The 20,458-nt window shown below is 36.8% G+C and overlaps 1 protein-coding gene across 10 annotated transcripts in view; it reads left to right on the plus strand.

The window, feature by feature from the left end:
- AUTS2 (activator of transcription and developmental regulator AUTS2) overlaps nt 1-20,458 on the plus strand; it is a 1,119,695-nt gene that overhangs the window by 351,149 nt on the left and 748,088 nt on the right. The gene's annotated exons all lie outside the window — the stretch shown is intronic.

Consider the following 20,458-nt stretch of genomic DNA (forward strand, 5'->3'; position numbering starts at 1 on the left):
TGGCTTAATGGTTCTTGCATGAAACGCGGGCTCTGTGCTGACAGTCTGACATTGCCATTGACCAGGAGGAAAGAATCTTCAAACCCTGTCCCAGAAGCATTATTCAGAATTTGAAGAAGGAAAATAATGAAACTGCTAACAGGAAAGACCGGCTATGCTGCTGTAGATCAAATAGACAGTTTTCAAGAGGGGTGTTTGTTGGGAAACTTGATGTGTTTTCTGATCTGGGACAAACTGACAATCACTTCCCGTAACCTGTAGTTTGTTTAGTCAGAGTTTTAAGTTTTTTCTTTCAGTTACCTGACTTGACCCACTCCTGTATATGGAAGAAGAGCTTGGCAGTGTTTTTGGGGTGTAGGAAGAATACCCATCATTGTGACTAACCGTGTAGGAGACTATCCTTTAATGTCTGTTGAGGGGATGGGGTTACATTTTTAGGGAAGCAGTGGATTTTGATTGCATCAGAAATTTTGAGATTACAGTTCTGTGTTTTAGTATGTCATTACTAGGCTCAGGGAAAGAAGTGTCTACTTCCTAACACATACTCACCTTACCTGAACACATTGGCCGTGTTTGATTCTGGATCCATATGTGTCACTTACTCTATTGGGAATTTATAGGGTTAGAAGTGAGGTTTCCAGGGGCAACCTGAAATGCCTCCCTTTTGAAATCCTTTCTTCCTTGATTTGCTTGTTGATGATATTGGCATATTGACTGTAACATTAAGCTGAGACCCTAGAGAAAGGAGCCGTGATGTGGCAAGATGGAAACGGTGATGACTGTCATCCTACTTCTTATGATTATATATGCATAAGCACGTTGAAAAATCCCTCCTCCGTTCTTCTGGTTTAAAGAAGAAGTTAGTATACTTAGGGCTCATTTCCCCCACATTGTTTCTTTCTGTATGGATCTGTTTCTGCTGTATTTTTATGACCGCAAAATTAGTTACTCCTTAACCTGTGTATGTGTATACTAATCAAAATAAAGGATTTTTACTTAAAAAAGATCATCCTCCATTTTAAACCATTTGCACTGTTAACTATTAAAGTTATTATAACAAATACTATATAGGGTTGGGAAAGGTTACATCGTAGTTTGGGATTTACTTTATATTCTCCGTGGATTACTTTCCTTTGAATAGCCTATTAGCCATTGTTTGCTGTTACGAATTTTGATAAATTAAAACTGTGTTCTACCTCCTTTACCTTTTCCTTTCACCTTGAATGTCTTGCCATAGAAAACTGAAATTCAGAATTAAGAAATGAGAGTAAACTAGTGTTAAAGGGGGAAAAACATCTCAAGGAATGATCTTCATAAAACGGAAAAAGACAGGAGACCTTGAATTAGTTGCCTCATTTGAATGACCATATTACTATTTTCTTCAGCAACCAAACAAGGAGATAATGCTTAATACACCGACACATGTTTGTATCATGAAGCTAAATAATGTAAGACTCCAGAGCTAATTGAAGAATATCTTGCTTTTATTAGGGATGGGGGAAAAAGAGAAACAGAAAAATCTGTCTTGGTTTTGACATATTTATGGTGCTCTTGATCTCTGTGGTTCTCAGCCGATTTTTTATTCTTTTATTTCTTCCCAATGATTTATTTTTTTAAACTTACATTGGAGGTTTTTTGTTTTGTTTTTTCAAAACTCACCAAAATGACTTTAGTTTCATCTGGAGAGATTAAAAAGCCTTAGTGTAAACCAAGGGATAGAGATGCTTAAAAAACAAACTTAAACCATTCTTTACTACATTCCAAAAGGGATTCTTTTTATAGGGCTGTTAATTTGAAATTTCCTTCAGTATTTTTTAAAGGGGTAAAAAGAAATCCCTCTCTCTGTTTCCAAACACTGACGAAATGATTGATATAAACTTGTAATTGTTGGAAGAATATTTCATCTGCGAAGTTTGTGCACAATTGTAAGAAAATACATTATGTGACATCTTTGATAGCCAGTCATTTCTTTTTAAACTTTTATTCATTTTTGAGAGACACAGCAAGACAGAGCATGAGTGGGGGAGGGGCAGAGAGAGAGGGAGACACAGAATCCGAAACAGGCTCCAGGCTCTGAGCTGTCAACACAGAGCCCTGTGCGGGGCTTGAACCCACCACTGTGAGATCATAACCTGAGCCAAAGTCAGATGCTTCATCAACTGAGCCACCCAGGCACCCGTAGCCAGTCATTTCTTATTTTTACATTTAGGAAAAATGATTGTATCAGTCTTAAATAGTGAACAAGAAAAATTGAGAAATTCAAGTAATTGCATTACCAAAAACAATGGCAGCAAGAGAATATTACTCCCTGTGATCATCAGGATTCTGATTCCTTTCCAAAATTTTAAAAATAACTTTGTCTATATTTGTATATAGTAAAGGAAACTTCTCTTTTACCACCATCACACACATATATGCACTTTCTGTAATATTCACGTTTAAATTATTTATGAGTTATCTCTTTGTTGAATTAGGTCGGTATCTAGCCATCACTCTTCTAAAATACTGTTTACTTGAATTAAGTTCATTTTATTCCACTCTCTCCTTCTCATTTTATGCATTCCCTCTGTGCAGTTTTAGATTTTCTTGTGTTTTACCATGTCCTGTAATGGGTTATTCTAAAATCTCTATCACTAGTCTAATCTTTTCCTTGAATTGCAGTGGCATATGTTTCATTGACAGTTGTTTGTTTTTGTTTTTGTTTTTAATGGACTAGATATCTGTCCTGAAATTCAACAGATAGCTTAATGCAACATCTCTAAAATGCAGTTGATGTCTCTTTCCTCAGCCAAATGTATTTGTATTTCCTATCATGGGTAAGACATCACTATCCAACTGGTTATCTGTGTTCCCAAAGGACCCGTTTTAGTTCTGTTCTTACCGTCTCCCTCCTGGCTTATTAGAGGACCCTTTTAATTGGTCTCCGTGCTGCCATTCATGATACCTTCCCATGCTAGAAGACACTGCTAGAGTGACATTGTTAAAAGGTCAGAGTCTCTTAGTCTCCTGCTTATTAATGGTCACCCTCTCCCATCTAAGAATCCACTTGATCTCCTTCAATAATGCAAGCACTTGGCCTTGTATATACATAATGCATTGTATTGTAATTATTCATCAGTCTGTGCCTCTCTAGCACCACAAGATCCTAGAGACCAGAACTCTGTTGTCAGGGTTTTTTGTATCCGTAATACTGGTGTAAAACAGATACTCAGTTATTCCTTAAATGCTATTGATTACTCTGTGCCTCTTTTTGGGAATCTGGCAAACATGAGTTTGAATTCTGCTTCTGCCATTTGTTGATAGTATATGACCTGGGGCAAGATACAGAAATTTGATAAAAATTGTTTCCTCATCTATTAAATCGGGAAACTTATTGCTTACTATGTTTTTAAAAAATTAGGCTTTTCATGTTGAGATGATGGTAGACATATATGCAGTCACATGTAATGATACAGAGAGATACCATGTGCCCTTTATCTAGTTTCCCCCGATGGTAACATCTTGTAAAAGTATAGTATGATATCAAAACCAGGATATTGACAGTAATATGGTCAAGAAACTAAAAATTCTGTCCTCCCCAGGATCTGTCATGTTGGCCTTTTATAGCCATACCCCTTTCCTCCTATCCCGGTATCCCCACACATTGACTCTTGGCAACCAGTATTTTTTTCTTCATTTTTATTGTTTTGTCAGCTCAAGAATGTTATATGAATGGAACGATACACTAACTTTTGGAGGTTGTCCTTTTCCATTCAACATGATGGAGATTCATCCAAGTTGTTGTGTGTTCCCTTTGGTTTCTGGGTAGTAGTCTGTGGTTATAGATTTTAATCATTCCCCCAAGGAAGGACATCTGCATTGTTTCCAGTTTTTCTATCATAAATAAAACTGCTATGAACATTTGTGTACAGGTTTTGGTATTGACCTAGTTTTCTTTTCAGTGGGACAAATGCCTAGAAGTACAGTAGCTGGGCAGCTTGCTCATTCATTCATTTACTTTTTAAAGTTTATTTATTTATTTTTGAGAGAGAGAGAGAGAGAGAGAGAGAGAGAGAGAGAGAGACAGACAGACAGCAAGAGAGTGCACACGTAAGTGGGAAAGAGGCAGAGGGAGAGGGAGAGAGAATCCCAAGCAGGCTTTGCACTGTCCTTGAGGAACCCGATGTGGGGCTAGAACTCATGAATCCTGAGACCATGACCTAATCTGAAATCAAGAGTCAGATGCTTAACCAACTGAGCCACCCAGGTGCTCCATGCTGGGTAGCATATGTAATTTTTAGGAAGCCATCAGGGGGTCTTTGAGAGTAGCTGTATCATTCATTGTGCATTCTCATTGTGCTTTTAATTTGCATTTCCCTATTTATAGCTAATGATGTTAAACATCTTTTTCATGTGCTCGTTTGTCATCTGAATATCTTCTTTTGTTAAATATCTCTTGGTAAATGTCTTTTGCCTATTTTCTAATTGGGTTTACTTTCACTGCTCAGTTTTTAAAAATTCTTAAAATTTTCTAGATACTAGTATATTATTGGGTAGTTTGTAAATATTTTCTCCCAAACTGTAGCTTGTATTTTCATCCATTCTCTTCAACAGCACTTTCCCCAGAGCAAAAAATTTTAATTTTGAGATGGTCTGATTTATGAAAAATTTTTTCCTTTATATGCCTTGCTTTTTTGTTTAATCTGAGAACTGTTTGCTTATCCCTTGATAGTGAAGATTTTCTCTTTAATTTTTTTGTTTGTTTAAAGAATTTTATAGTTTTACATTTTATATTTCAATCCATGATCCATTTTGAGAGGTTTTATGTAAGATGTGAAACTTAGGCCAAAGTTTTGTTCGTTTTGCTTAAGTGTGTCTAATTAAGCACCGTTTACTTTTCTTTTCTTCATTTAATTGCTCTTGTTCCTTTGTCAAAAATCAGTCTGTACTTGTGTTGATCTATTTCTGGGTCCTTCTGTTCAATTAATCTGTCTATTTTTCCACCAATACCCAACAGTCTTGGTTCTGTGGCTGTATAATGTGGTGAAATGGAATATTGTGATTTCTCCCAGTTTGTTCTTCTTTTTCCGTTGATTTAGCTAGAATCAAGCACTGTTTGTGCTTTCCGTATAAATTTTAAAATTATCTTGTCTGTGTTTAAAAATATCTTCCTGGCATTTTAATAGGAACAGCATCCATTAAACCAGTATATTGATTAGGGGAGAATTTAAAAATTTACTATATTGAGTCTTTCTATCTATGAAGCAGGTATGTCTCTTCTCTAGTTAGATATTCTCTGGCTTTTTTACTCATCGTTTTGTGGCTTTCAACATATGAGTCCTTACATGTTTTTGTCAGATTTATAACTATTTGGTTTTTTTGGGCAATGACAGTGGTATTGTACTTAGAATTTGAGTCCCACATGCACATTGTTAGCATATAGAAATACAACTTACTTTTGTATGGTGTTTTTGTATCCTGTGACTTTGATGAATGGACTTATTAGTTCCAGGAGTTTATTTGTAGATTCTTTGATATTTTCTGTGTGGACACTCATGTCGTATAAAATAGGGGCAGATTTATTTCTTCCTTTCTGATGTGTAAATTTTTATCTTTTTCCTTAATCAAACTGGATAAAACTTCTAGTTCTGTGTGGAATAAGAGAGAAAACTGAATATGTTTTGTCTTCTTCCTTATCTCTAGGGGATATGGTTCAGTATAATATTAGCTCTAGGTTTTTTATAGATGTTCTTTATCAATTGAGAAAGTTCCTTTCTATTCCTAGTTTTCTGAGTTTTAAAAATCTTGAATTGATATTCAATTTTGTCAGATGCTGTTTCTGCAATAATTGATCATTTGATTTTTCTTGAGCCTGTTACAATGTGGATTACATTGCTTGCTTTTAAAATATTGAACCATCTATGTATGTCTGGAATAAGTCCAATTTGGTCATAGTGTATAATGACTTTTCTGTATTGCTATGTTTATTTTGCCCATATTTTTAAAAGGATTTTTTGCATCTCATTTTTGAGAAATACTTGATCCATAATTTTATGTATTTTTTGGTAAAGGTTTTGTTATCAGGGTATTGTTAGTTTTATAAAATGAAATCAAAGTATTTGCTCCTCTTCTGTTTTCTAGAATAGATTGTGTATAATTAGTGTTAGCTCTTTAAACCTTGTGTGGCATTCTCTAGTGAAACACATCTGGACATGGAAATTTCATTTTTGGGAATTTAATTAAAAACTTTTTTTTTAATGTTTATTTATTTTGGGGAGAGAAACAAAGTGTAAGTGGGGGAGGGGCAGAGAGAAAGGGAGACACAGAATCGGAAGCAGGCTCCAGGCTCTAGGCTTTCAGCACAGAGTCTGATGTGGGGCTCAAACCCATGAACTGCGAGATCATGACCTGAGTAGAAGTTGGATGCCTAGCTGAATGAGCCGCCCAGGCGCCCCTCATTTTTGGGAATTTTCAAATAAATTTAGTTTTTCAGTAATTATTGGGGTATTTAAATTATCTTTTATATTGTATGAATGCTGATAGATGTTATTTTTCACAAAATGACCCACTTTCGTCTAAATTGCCAAGCTTAAGTGTGTAGAATTGTTCATAGTATTTCCTTGTTATTCTTCTGATGTCTGTATAGTGATATTCCTTGTTTCGTACCTAATACTAGTAGTTGATGTCTTTTTCCTTTTGTCATTTTTGCTAAAGGTTTTCAATTTTATTGATCCTTTCGAAGAACTAGTTTTTTGTTTCATTTAATTTTTTTTTGTTTTTCTGTTTTCAACTTCATTTCTTCCTTCTATCTTTATTATTTCCTTCCTTCTACTCATTTGAACTTTTTTGTTTGTTTTTGTTTTGTTCTTGAGGTGATAGTTGTGATTATTGGTTTGAGAGTTTTCCTTTTTTTTTTAAATGTGAACATTCAGTACTATGAACTTCCTTCTCAGCACTGCTTTTTGATTCTCATGAATTTTGACATGTTGTATTTTCATTTTTATTCAGTTGTATGTATTTTTTATATTCTCCTCAAGACTTCTGATTTGAAACATGGCTTATTTAACAGTGCATAGTTTGGTTTTTGAGTGTTTAGACTTTATTCTCTTATCTTTTTTCAGTTATCATAGTGTAGGATTTATATTTTTGTATATTTGCTGAATTTTGCTTCTGGTACGTCACATGATCTGTTTTGGTATGGTTTACATGGGTACTTGGAAAGAATGTGTATTCTGCTTTGGATAGACTGTCCTATATATGTCAAGTGGATTCTTTTGGTTGATGATGTTGAGCTCTCCATCTTTGATGATTTTCTGGTTAGTAGTTATATCAATTTTTGACAGAGGGATGTTGAAATTTCCGATTATAATTATGATTTTGATTCTCATTTATGTCAGTTTTTGCTTCATATATTTTTAGCTCCGCTGTTTTGTACACATATAGTCATTAAACTAAAGTTCCTTTTTCTCTCTCCTCTCAGCTCCTGGTAACCACCATTCTAATTTCTGTTCCTATGAATTTCACCACTTTTATGAGTAGAACCATGCTTTGTATTTGTCTTTTTGTGACTGGTGTTTTTCACTTAGGATAATGTCCTGAGGCTTCAGCTATAGTGTAGCATGTGGCAGGATTTCTTTCCTTTTTAAGGCTGGATAATCTTCAGTGTATGTATATATCCATTCATCTACTGATGAACATTCGAGTTACTTCTTTCTCTTGACTATTGTGAATAGTACTTCTGTGAATATGGGTAGTATGAGACCCTGCCTTCAGTTCATTTGGGCATATACCCAGAAGTAGTATTGCTGGATTATACTGGTAGTTTTGTTTACTTTTTGGGGGGAACCTCCATAGCATTTGCCCCATTTTATAATCCCACCAACAATGGTCCTAATTTCTCTGCATCCTCTCCAACATGTGTTGTTTTCAGGTCTTTTGATGGTGGTCCTCCTAATGGATGTGAGGTCACTGTAATTACATTATAGTTTTGATTTGCATTTTTCTGATGATTTCTGAGGTTGAGCATCTTTTCATATGTTTTTTGGCCATTTATTTGTATATCACCTTTGGAGAAATAGACGTTCAGCTCCTTTGCCCATTTTGTAGTCAGGTTATTTGTTTTTTTGTTGTTGAGTTGTAAGTGTTCTTTATATATTCTAGGCATTAACACCTTATTTGCAAACATTTTCTCCCATTTCATAAGTTGCCTTTTTACCCTGTTGATTATGTTCTTTGCTATATAAAAGTTTACTAATTTGATGTGGTCCCATCAAATTTGTTTTTTCTTCTTCTTTCTTTGCTTTTGGTGTCATATAAAAAATCATTGCCAAATTCCATGTCATGAAGCTTTTCCCATATATTTTGTTCTAGGGGTTTTATAGTTTTAGGTCTTAATGTTTAGGCCTTTAGTTCATTTTGAGTTATTTTTTGTACATGGTGTAAGTATTGGTCTAGCTTCATTCTTCTGCATGCGGATGTCCGGTTTCCTTAGCACCATTTGTTGAAGGGACTGTCTTTTCCCCACTGGCACCCTTGTCTTGGCACCCTTGTCTTGGCACCCTTGTCAAAGACCATTTGTCCTTACATGCAAGCGTTTATTTCTGGGCTCTCTGTTTTGTTCCATTGGTCTACTTGTCTTTATGATAGTACTGTACTGTTTTCAATGACTGTAATATGTTTTGAAATCAGAAAGTGTCAATCTTCCAACTTTGTTCTATTTTTTTCAAAATTGTTTTGTTTCAAAATTTGCAGTCCCTTGAGATTCCATATAAATTTTAGGGTGAATTTGTCTATTTCTGCTATTCTCTGATAAGCAGTTTTTATTTTGCTAGGGATTGCATTGAATCTGTGGATCTTTTTGGGTAGTATGTAAATCTGAACAATATCAAGCGTTCCATTCCGAAAATATGGAGTATCTTTTCATTTATTAGCATTCTCTTCAATTTCCTTCAATCTTTTTAAAAACAGTTCTTGAGTTTTTAGTTTTGTTATCGAATATTGTGTTTTTGAATTCTAAATTTTTTCTTGGTTTTTCTTTATAGCTATTTCTTGGCCGAGACTTATTTCTTTGCTGGGGTTTTTGATTTTTTCTTTGGTTTCAAGCATGCTTGTATTTGCTTGGTGGAACATTTTTACGGTAGGCACTTTAAAATCTTTGTCAGATAATTCTAACATTTCTGTTATCTAAGCATTGATGTCTATGAATTGCCATTAATCTTGAGAGTTTTCTGGTTCTTGATATTAGGTGTGATATCGATTGATACTTGGATATTTGAGTAGACGCACACCTTTGGGATACCACAGATTCTGTTCCAGACCACGACAGGAAAGCAAATATCACAATAAGCAAGTCAAATGAATTTTCTGGTTTCCCAGTGCATATGAAAGTTACATTTACACTGCACTGTCACCTATTAGGCGTGCAGAAGCCTTATGTCTAAAAAATTCAACTACATACCTTAATTTAAAAATAGTTTATTACTAAAACATGCTAACCATCATCTGTGCTGTCAGTGAGTAAATAATCACGATGATCACCATAACAAATAAAGTAATAATGATAAGGTTGGAAATACTGCAAGAACTACCAAAATGTGACACAGCAACACGAAGTGAGCAGATGCTTTTGGGAAAGTGGCGTGGATAGGTTTGCTTGACTCAGGGTTGCCACAGACCTTCAGTTTGTTAAAAATGCAATAACGTGGAGCACAATAAAATGACGTATGCCTGCATTCTGTTTCGAGACCGTGGATCTTAACTAAACCTTCTGTTTTAGCTGAATTCTTCTGACAGGTCTGTGACAGGAAAAGGGTACTGCCACATTGGGGTGGTAGTCTCGGTTTCCATCCTGACCTCAGTGTTCACCTGAAAGGGAAAGGGCCTCCAGGCTAGTGCTTAGGAGGAGTTCCAATCCCCTCTAAGCCTCATCTGATCCCATCCTGACTGAGGGGTTAATGATGTCTCATTACTGCTGCCCTCATAGCCTCCACTGATACCACAGGGGAGGACAGTGGCCTTGTTACCATGAGGCAGTGACCTTCCACACTGTCTTTTCTTACCGCCCCCCTCCCCTGCAGTGGGGAGAAGTAGGAGGTACCTCCTTCCTGCCCCTTGAGGATTTAGTTTCTTTACTTGGTCTCCACTGTCCCAGGGAAGAGGGTGGAGCTCTTTTCTGCCTGGCAGATTGAAGGTCCAGAACCTTTACTCAGGCTTCTCTGACACCCAACTAGCTGAGGAGGTGAAGTACCTCCTGAGAGCCTGGTGAGGGAGGAAGCCTAGGCTCCCTACTCACCCCTGCTGACGGGGAAGTGGCTGTGTCCCAGTTTTTTCTTTGCTGTTTTCCAAAAGTTGTTTGCGTTGCTAGTTTGACTCTTTCCTGGTCTTTTGTCTAAAGAGAGCGGACTTTTCTTAGGGTCTTTTTTGTATCTGCTATTAGTGTTTTGGGGTTTCTTCTGCCTTCTTCAGCTCATAGTCTGGGATTTTTGAGTCAACAAACAAAAAGGAAAATGAAAACCTAGGGAACTCTCCACTGTCTCAGGATCTGGGTTCCCGGTTTTCCAGCTGGTCTGCTTTCCTCTCTTCACCTTTCAGTACACCTTTGTATGGTTTAAATGACATAATGTTCCTAAGTGTTTGTGTTGCACGAGGCCTGGTACTAAGTGCTCCATAGACAGTCATGATTGTTTTTTATTATCTTTATGTTTCTCCCATTTGTACTTGAAATGTCATCATGCTGTGTTAATCTTTGCTAGAAGCAGCTCCGTGGTAAGTTTACCTTGCTTTTTTGAAGCTGTATTATCACGGACACACACATTTGTATCTTCACCCTCACTTCAGTGTTATTCCATCAAGCTGTGGATCCCTAAGAAACATCATCTTTGCACTATTTTTCTTTTCCCAGGAAATTCCAAAAGCGCATTGTTCTAATAAGACTGGAATTCTTAATTCTAGTTTCATTAAAGAATTGTTAGTTACTTTATCTAGAAAGAGCATAGTCTAGGAAACAACAGATTTTTTTCTTCTTGAAACATCAGTTCAATGAGGTGTTGACTGAGGTGTGGGGAAATGAGTCCACTTCTTTGTTTGGTGAAGGGTGTTTCTTTGAACTGCTCTGAGATTATTATAAATACTGTTTAACCCCGTCGGCCGTCTTGCTTGAAACCTCATGCCATATCTGCCCTTAAGTTTGAAGTGTGTTCTTGGGGCACCTGGATGGCTCACTTGGTTAAACATCCAATTTTCATCTCAGGTACGATCTCACAGGCGTGGGTTTGAGCCCCGCATCGGACTCTGTGCTGTCGGTTGGAGCCTGGAGCCTGCTTCAGATTCTGTCTCTCGCTCTCTCTCTGCCCCTCCCCTGCTCATGCTCTCTCTCTCTCTCTCTGTCTCTGTCTCTGTCTGTCTGTCTGTCTCTCTGTCTCCTTCTTTCTCTCTCTCTATTTCTCTCTCTCAAAAGTAAATAAACATAAAAAAATTAAAAAAAAATTAAAGTGTGTTCTCTAACTCAGTCTTTAATTTCAAAGTTAATATGGAATTTATTTATTTATGTATATGTGTTTGGAAAACTATGCCTGAACTCTTACTAGCATTTTCTACAATTTTATTGGCTTCTTCTGTTAGAATGAAGCAGTCAATTTGTGTCAGAAAATGAGTTTCAGAATTCCAAAGGGAAATTTAAGGTATGGAGCAAGCTATGGAGCATGGGACCCGGTCCCTTTCTTCTCGCTTGATAGGCAGTAGAAATTAGACATGGCAGAATCTTGTTTCCTCTGCTCTTCTTTGTAGTTTGGTGGAGGAAAACTTGTTGTTTGAGACAAGAAGGACTCGATCTTGACATCCAGCTACACTATACATTTTGCTGCACACTTAGAGTGGACTCGTTTCATTGGAAAGACTGTTCGTCCTTTTGACAGCTCAAATAAAAAGGGTAAGGATAAGCAGCCGCGCAGAAGCTCCAAGGGCATCGTCTCCAGTGGAAAGGCTTTTAGTCACAGTCCTCCTCTTGGAGTGAGAATGAGGCACACGGAAGCATGGTGTACGTGGCGAGTTTGAAGACTGTGTTTTACCAGTGTACTCTGGAAGTGAAAGATGCAGCTAATCTGCGTCAAAAACCCAATTCCAGATTAATTTATTAGAATATGAGGAGGACCTCAGCCGGCAATAGAGCTGGTTGGTGTTGAAGACTACGCAAGACATCACATGTGATTTGTATTAAGTAGTGTCACCCTTGGTGGTGCCAAGGGCCGAAAGCAGCCTTTTCTGCAGGCTGTACTAGCTCCTTGTGAGAAGGCTGTCTGCTAGACACTGGCTGCAGTAGGGGGACCAACAAGGGATATGCACTCAGACGTTGGCTTTGTTTTTCAGATGATATTTTTGCCCTTTTTTGACATTGAGAGCACTCGGAAGAGCTGCACGTACAGTTACTTATTGTATGGTTTTAGCATGTGTAAATGAGAGAACTCATGAATTTGGCTTCCGAAATTGGAGGTTTTTGCTGTGCACACATTGAAATGAAACTCTCCACCCAAGTATCACCAACCTTCCCCTTGTCCTGCCACCAGCCTTTTAAGGCTCACTGTCCCCTGTGCCTTCCTAGAATGTTATTGTGTACACTTAGTGTAGTTGGAGGATCTCACCAATGTTCTAGAAAGAACAGGATAGATATTTGAGATTTATTCAGAGAGGACCAAAGAACTTGCTTGAAAATAAAGAAGTGATGTTCTGTCCTCACTTTGCTGTAACTGGTAGATCTTACCTGTAGATGTTTGTGAGAAGAAAGATAATCAAATTCCATTCGTTTTCATTGTTAGGCCAAAGTAGATCTAGTTATACACTTTTTTGGTGGTGGTGTTTGGTAAAGTACTTCTCATCTGACATAACCAGTTCCATAGTGCATTTGTAAGTTAAAAACTATTAAAGCTTGAAATCATTAAAAGAAAAAAGTATATTTGAATGCATTATTTTATAGTAAGACAAGTGATTATGCGTTTCTCACTGATCTTTTGGTGTAGATCAGTGGTTTGCATTGGGTGTGCACTGGGGAGCTTTAAAAATAGTGATGTTCTTGGGTACCTGGCTGACCCAGTCAGTTGAACATCCAGCTCTTGAATTTAGCGTAGGTCATGATCTCCGGGTCATGAGATAGAGCCCCATGCTGGGCTCTGTGCTGGACGTGGACGCTGCTTAAGATTCTCTCTCTCCTTCTTCCTCTGCCCCTCCCTACTCCCATACTCACTTGCTCACTCTCCCTGCGCCCCCCCCCCCCCAAAATAGTGATGTTCAGGTATCAACCTTAGAAATTCTGATTAAATTGGTCTGTAGTGTAGCCATGGCACTTCATGGCACTTCAAAAATTCATGGCTACTTTTTTTTTTTAAAGATCCCCAGGACTTTAAAATAATGGACTGAGGGTTACTTTGAGAATGGTTCCACTGATTTGTGTTCCAGTTGTTCTTTCTTGAATAAGCCACGTCTGTAATGCATGGACTACAGTTACCTGTGAAGGTGTACTAAAACTGTTGGAACAACATAGACATATGTGAGTAATATGAGTGAAGAATCCTTTTAGATTCCTCTTCCCAGTCTTCTATGGTTGTCTCCTGTTTAAATTATCAACAGTTTATTTTTTAAGGAGCTCCCTTTATAGTATTCAGCTTAATTTTTATGGAAGCAATATCTGCTTTTCATTTTGCACTCATCGTTGGTTTACATGGTATTTAATTAAATAATAAATAAAACTAGCACGAACAGGTCTTAGAACAGTTTACTCTTGGTGATTGTATGATGCATTGGTGTCTTATGGAGGAGCATTCATTGGCTGTGAATTGTTCAGTATGTTTTACAAAGGAAATGAGGACTACAGTTGATCAAGCTGGTCAGTTGAGTGGAAGTCTGTTAAAAGATCACTTATTGTGAAAGATATGTGGTTGGCCTGATTTTAGGTTAGGTAATATTCACCTACAAGAAGGTGGGATATGTTCCATTTTTATTCCACAAGTGAATATTTTAAGCATAGATTTTCTTTCTTATTTCATATTTGAATTCTTATTCAGGACTTTGGGTTAATGAATGTCCCATGTCACTACTTAATACACATAGATACAATCAGTATAATCACTGTTATCTCAAGAGTGAGAAGTGTTTCTTGCCTGTGGTTTTTATACTCCTATCATAACCATCTAAATGATACTCATTATGGGCCTTCATTACACACCATCAACCCTTAAGAGTCTTGAATTGAGTCTGGTCTTTGAGTATCACGTGCCTTGAAATACATTTCATATTAGACTTATGAATAAATCGTGGATAAACTTAAGACTGAAATTCGGGTATTAATAAATGGTATTTCTTCCTAGTAAGACTTAAGAGTAGACATTAAAATCTTTGTAGGCCCTTAATAGAAATTAATCAGACCCATCAAAATATGTGTACTCCTATTCTTAGTCATTTGATATGTGCACATCTGGAGTTAATTGTTTTTTCTCAGTTGTTCATGGTAATTGCATTTGCACTTACCATGTTTTAGATAGCTAATCATGAGTTTCTGTATTTTTTGCTTAGCTACCTGCTCTCGTTAATCTGGTTTATATCTACGCGTCTTGTTTTCAATTCAGATTACCCGTTTCTTGAGGACAAGAAATCTAGTCTTCCTCTGGGGTACTGTCTACAACACAGAATACAGTTTTAGGAGCATACTGTCTGAGTTAATTACTGATGTAGTCAGAGGATATTAGGTGTCTTCTTTGCTCAGGACAGAATACCTAGCCTTGTGTGAATTGGTCCCAAGAACATTTTTGTTTGCTTTCTTTCCTGGGAAGGAAAGAAACACGTATATAAGCAGCGAAGTGCAAGTACCATGGTCTGTGCTTTTTCTTTTTGACTGCTCTGTTAGATTATCTTTCAGGAAAGCTGAGTAGCTTAGCACAGTGAATACTAAAGGGAATGCATGCCTTCCCTCTCAGGGGACTTAAGTAGTGTTTAACACCACCGTAAAATCCTCAGCTGTGGCTTTCTCTAATGTAGAATTTGTCTAAGAAAGATTACAGGAACAAGGAAGGCTTTGTGTGCTGTGGTATTCCCCCCCCCCCCCCCCACCTTTTTCTTTTCCTTTCTTCTCTCCCTCCTGCTCCAGGCTATCTGTAAAAACGTGGATTATTTTCTTTGGGCCTCTAGAGTATGTGTGTTATATATGCGTGAGTCTGAGAGAAAAATAAAAGACAAAAGCGAGGCAGTGCTTACCAATGGGAATCATCACCCACAGGTAAAATGAAGAAAAATTACACGAATGAGTTTGCTTCTGCTCAGCCACTTTTGCCCATTCAGTGAACCCAACAAGTGGTCAGAGACAAAGCATAGGTCTTGGCATGTGATAACCTGGCGGGTCACTTACATAACCAGTGGAGGACTCAGTTGTGCTATGTTCTTGACAGAGATGAAAGCCTTTAGAGCGAATTAGCAGGGGTATAATTTGGGAACTATACTCAGATTCTTTCCTGGTATTATTTTGAGAGATTCATTACAGGGACTGTCATTCAGCAAGAAATAGGGGAAGACTTTAATATTCAGCTAGGTTCTGTAGTGACAAGGGAAGACTCTGGATTTTGGAGCTGAAAAGCTATTTAGTGCTGCAGCTGAGGGCCGTCAGCCTAGAATCACACTTTAGCACAAGTGGCCAGAAGTGTAGACTGTAGCTATAAAGTTCAGTTACTCTGCTGGAAACCCATAGTGTAATGACTTGAACCTTTTCTTTCATTTGGTACTAATTTTTCTTTTCTTTTGTTAGGAAAAAATGATTATAATCCTAACAGTGGCACAAATTTTACTTCCTGCATTTTCCATTCCAGTATTGGCCCTCAGTTACACTTTATAACTATTTCTACATACTTTTATATTTTTCTTTTTGCATGTACCCTTACATCATTCTTTCTAATATTTCTGTGTACTATTTGTCAAAATTCCTTTGGGTTTTCATTATAGTTTATTAAATTATTCCTCCATTGTTCAGCATTTACAGAGAGTTCAAATTTCTGGCCATGAAGGAGAAAGCCACAGAAACAATATGGTGGATGTAGCTTTTCCTTCTCTTGAGTTATTTATTTCTCATCATTTTGGTTTGTGGGAGTGACTTCATTGCACACTGTCATCTTCCCGAATCTGAAGGAACATGTGCCATGTTGTATGTGTGCATAAGTTGTAAGCGTGTGAATGTGCATGACATAAAAAAAAAAAAAAAAAAAAAAACAAAAACAACTTTGTAGGTCAAATAACTAACTGATGACTCTTAATGGAGGATTTTTTTGATTTCTGTCAAATTGCTTCTTCTGGGGAAGATAAAAGCATTTTCAGTATATAGTTGATTAGATTTATTAATGTTGGGCAAAATCAATATGTTATTAAAATGAAACATCTATAGTTGGGGGACATTATAAAACTAAACATATAGGTGCCATATGTATACGCTTCTATAATAGTATTTTTGAAGAGATCTCTGCAGAGAAGTTTAATGTCTATATGAAGTATATATTCAGAGATAAGATTTTTCTTTCTCTGGGTTCTAGGAATATAGCAAAAAGCACACATACTTAACTGTAAAATACTACGATTCATTAAACAGCACAGTTTTTACAGAGTTTATCTGCTCTCTGATTAAACTGTTACTGTTTTTATCATGTGGGAAGTCTAATATGGTAAAAAATGTAAGGATATTTTTTCTAATGTTGATTCAGATTGTGTTTGAACATTTTCTTTTTAAAGAGGTGAGATTTGAAAAGGAAACCTTGGATTTACAAATCTGAGTTCTGAAGTGTTTATGAAAATTTTGACAGAATCTTTAATAAATGTTTACTGCCAACAAAAGATTTACTGATAGTGGAATTATTTGGAGCAATGAGTATGTGTGTGTGTGGTTTTTTGCCTTCTTAATTGTATTATATTATTTTCAAGGAAAACATCTTTCACTTTGTTTATTTTTTAATACAAATGAGGACAGCCACTTTTCCCTGTGCTGACTATAGTGTGTGGTCCCTCTTGAGTGAATGGTATGTAGAAACCCTTTCCCCTTCCTGAGGCAATTTGTCTGAAACTGCCCTGGCTGATTACAGACTCCATTGCATTCTTTATCATTCCAAATAACACTCTCTGGAAATCCAGCCACCCCACTGCTTTAACGTTCTTTCCAATTGTCTACGGGCCTTGGCAGATGGGTAATCTGGGAGCTGTGGACAGGAGGGCTGGACAACCTCTGTCACATGCCATTGTTGTGAGATATTCTTCACTACAACAAAATCTGGAGGTGATTAAGAATAATGGCTAGTCAGTGACATAAGGTTTTGGAAAGGATTTTGTTGGCGTTTTTATAAAGAAGAGAAACTGATGACGAACTGAAAATAAAACTAATCTTCATTCTAGCCATGTGTCTGAAGCCATCGACAAGGTCCCCAAGCACATTTTTTTCAGCTTTATTGAGCTATAATTGACAAATAAAATTATATATACTTAAAATGTACAATGGGATGATTTGATATATGTGTACCTTATAAAATAACTACCACAATCAAGTTAATTAACACACCTCACATAGTTACCTTGTGTGTGTGTGTGTGTGTGTGTGTGTGTGTGTGTGTGTGTGTGTGTGTGTGATGAGAAAGCTTAGTATGTACTCTCGGCAAATTTCTAGTATGTTGTACAGTGTTAATAACTATAATCGCCATCCCGTACTTTAGACCCTCAGCACGTAATCATCTTATAACTGAACGTTTGTACCCTTTGACCAATATTTCCTCATTTCCTCCATCCCCCAACGCTGCAATTGCCGTTCTACTCCTTGTATGAGTTCAACTTGTTTCCCATGTAAGTGATGCCATACAGTGTTTGTCTTTGTCAGCCTGGCAATATTTCACTTAACTTAATGCCCTCCAGGTTCATCAGCATTGTTGCAAATGACAGGATGTTCTTTTTTATGGCTGATTAATATTCAAGTGTGTATGTGTTTGTGTGTGTGTATCTCACATCTTGTTTTTATCAATTCCTTCATAGATGGACACTTAGGTGTTTCCATGTCTTGGCTTTTGTAAATAATACTGCAATGAACACGGGAGTGTAGATTCTCTCCGTAAGATAATTTATTTTACTTCTAAAATATACCCAGAGTGGATTTGCAGGCTCATATGGTAGTTTTATTTTGCATTTTTTAGGAACCTCCATATTGTTTTTCATAATAGCTGTACACATTTCTATCCCCACCAACAGTGTACAAGGGTTTCCTTTTTTTCACATTCTTCCTAACAGAGGTTACCTCTAGTTTTTTTTTTTTTTAAGTGTAGTTGACATACAATATTCTATTAGTTTCAGCTGTACAACACAGTGATTCAACATTTATATATATTATGAAGTGATCACCATGATGAAACTAGCTACCCTTTGTCACCATACAAAAGTGTTAAAATATTACTAACTGTATTTATATGCTATACATTGCATCCCTGTGTCTTATTTATTTTGTAACTGGAAGTTTGTACCTTTTAATCCCCTTCCCCTATTTTGCCCATCTTTCCTCTTCCCTGGCAACCAGATTGTTATCCACATCTGTGAGTCTGTTTCTGTTTTGTTTGTTCATTTGTTTTGTTTTTTGGATTTCACATATAAGTGAAATCATATGATATTTGTCTTTCTCTGTCTGACATACTTCCTTTAGCCCTTATGAATAGCAAGATTTCAATTACTATTTTTTGACGTGTATTTATTTATTTTGAGAGAGAGTGCAAGCTGGGAAGGGGCCGAGAGAGAGGGGGAGAGAGAGAATCTCAGGCAGGCTCTGCACTGTCAGCACAGAGCCCAACATGGGGCTTGATCTCATGAACCATGAGATTATGACCTGAGCTGAAATCAAGAGTCAGATGCTTAGGGGCATCTGGGTGGCTCAGTCAGTTGAGCATCTGACTTTGGCTCAAGTCATAATCTCACAGTTTGTGGGTTTGAGCCCCATGTTGGGCTCTGTGCTGATGGCTCAGAGCCTGGAGCCTGCTTCGGATTCTGTGTTTCCCTCTCTCTCTCTGCCCTTCCCCTGCTCATACTCTGTCTCTCAAAAATAAATAAATGTTAAAAAAAAAAGAGTCGGATGCTTAACCAACTGAGCCACCCAAGCACCCCTCAATAATTTTTTTATTGGCGTGTGTGTGTGTGTGTGTGTGTGTAAAATCTTCTTTATCCATTCATCTTTTTTATCCATTTCTATTGATGGACACTTAGGTCGCTTCCATACTGGGGCTGTTGTAAATAATGCTGCAATAAACATAGGGGTGCATATATCTTTTTGAATCAGTGTTTTAGTTTTCTTTAGGTAAAAACCCAAATGTGAAATTACTAGGTCCTATGGTACTTCTGTTTTCAATTTTTTGAGAAACCTCCAGACTTTTTTCATAGTGACGGCACTATTTAACATTTACATAAGGGTTCCTTTTTCTCCACATCCTCAGCAGTGCTTGTTTATTCTTGTCTTTTTGAGAATGGCCATTCTGTCAGGTGTGAGGTGAGATCTCCTTGTGGTTTTGATTTGCATTTTCCTGATGATGAGTGATATTGAGCATCTTTTCACAGGTCTATTGGCTATCTGTATGTCATCTTTGGAGAAATATTTATTCAGGTCTTTTGCTTCTTTTTTAATCAGATGTTTTTATATTGAGTTGTATGAGTTCTTTATTTTGGATATTAATCTGTTATTGATTGTATCATTTGAAAATGTCTTCTCCCATTCAGTAGGTTGCTTTTTCCTTTTGTTGATGGTTTCCTTTGCTTTACAAAGCTTTTTAGTTTGATACAGTCCTATTAGTTGATTTTTACTTTTGTTGCCCTTGCCTTAGGACAACAAAAGTATTACTAAGATCAATGTCCAAAAGCTTACTGCCTATATTTTTTCTAGGATGTTTATGGTTTCTGGTCTTATATTTAAATTTTTAATCCATTTTTAGTTTATTTTTGTATATGATGTAAGAAAGTGCCAGCTTCATTTTCTTCTAAGATCAGGAATAAGACAAGGATGTCAGCTCTCACTGCTTTTATTCAACATAGTATTCAAAGTCCTAACCACAGCAGTCAGACAAGAAAAAGTAATCAAAGGCATCCAAATTAGAAAATAAGTAAAGCTGTCACTATTTACAGATGAAATGATATTATATATAGAAAACCCTAGACTCTACCAAAAAACTGTTAGAACTGATAAATGAATTTAGCGAGGTTGCAGTCTATAAAATTAATATACAGAAATCTGTTGCATTCCTGTGTACTAGTAATGACCTATGAGAGAATTAAGAAAACAATTCCCTTTATAATTGCATTGGAAAGAATAAAATCCTGAGGAATAAATTTAACCAAGGAGGTGAGAGACCTGTACTCTGAAAATTGTAAGACACAGATGAAAGAAATTGAAGATGACACAGATAAATGGAAAGATATACCATGCCCATGCATTGGAAGAATTAATATT

Source organism: Felis catus, chromosome E3, assembly GCF_018350175.1.
Source record: "Felis catus isolate Fca126 chromosome E3, F.catus_Fca126_mat1.0, whole genome shotgun sequence".
NCBI classification, from domain to species: domain Eukaryota; kingdom Metazoa; phylum Chordata; class Mammalia; order Carnivora; family Felidae; genus Felis; species Felis catus.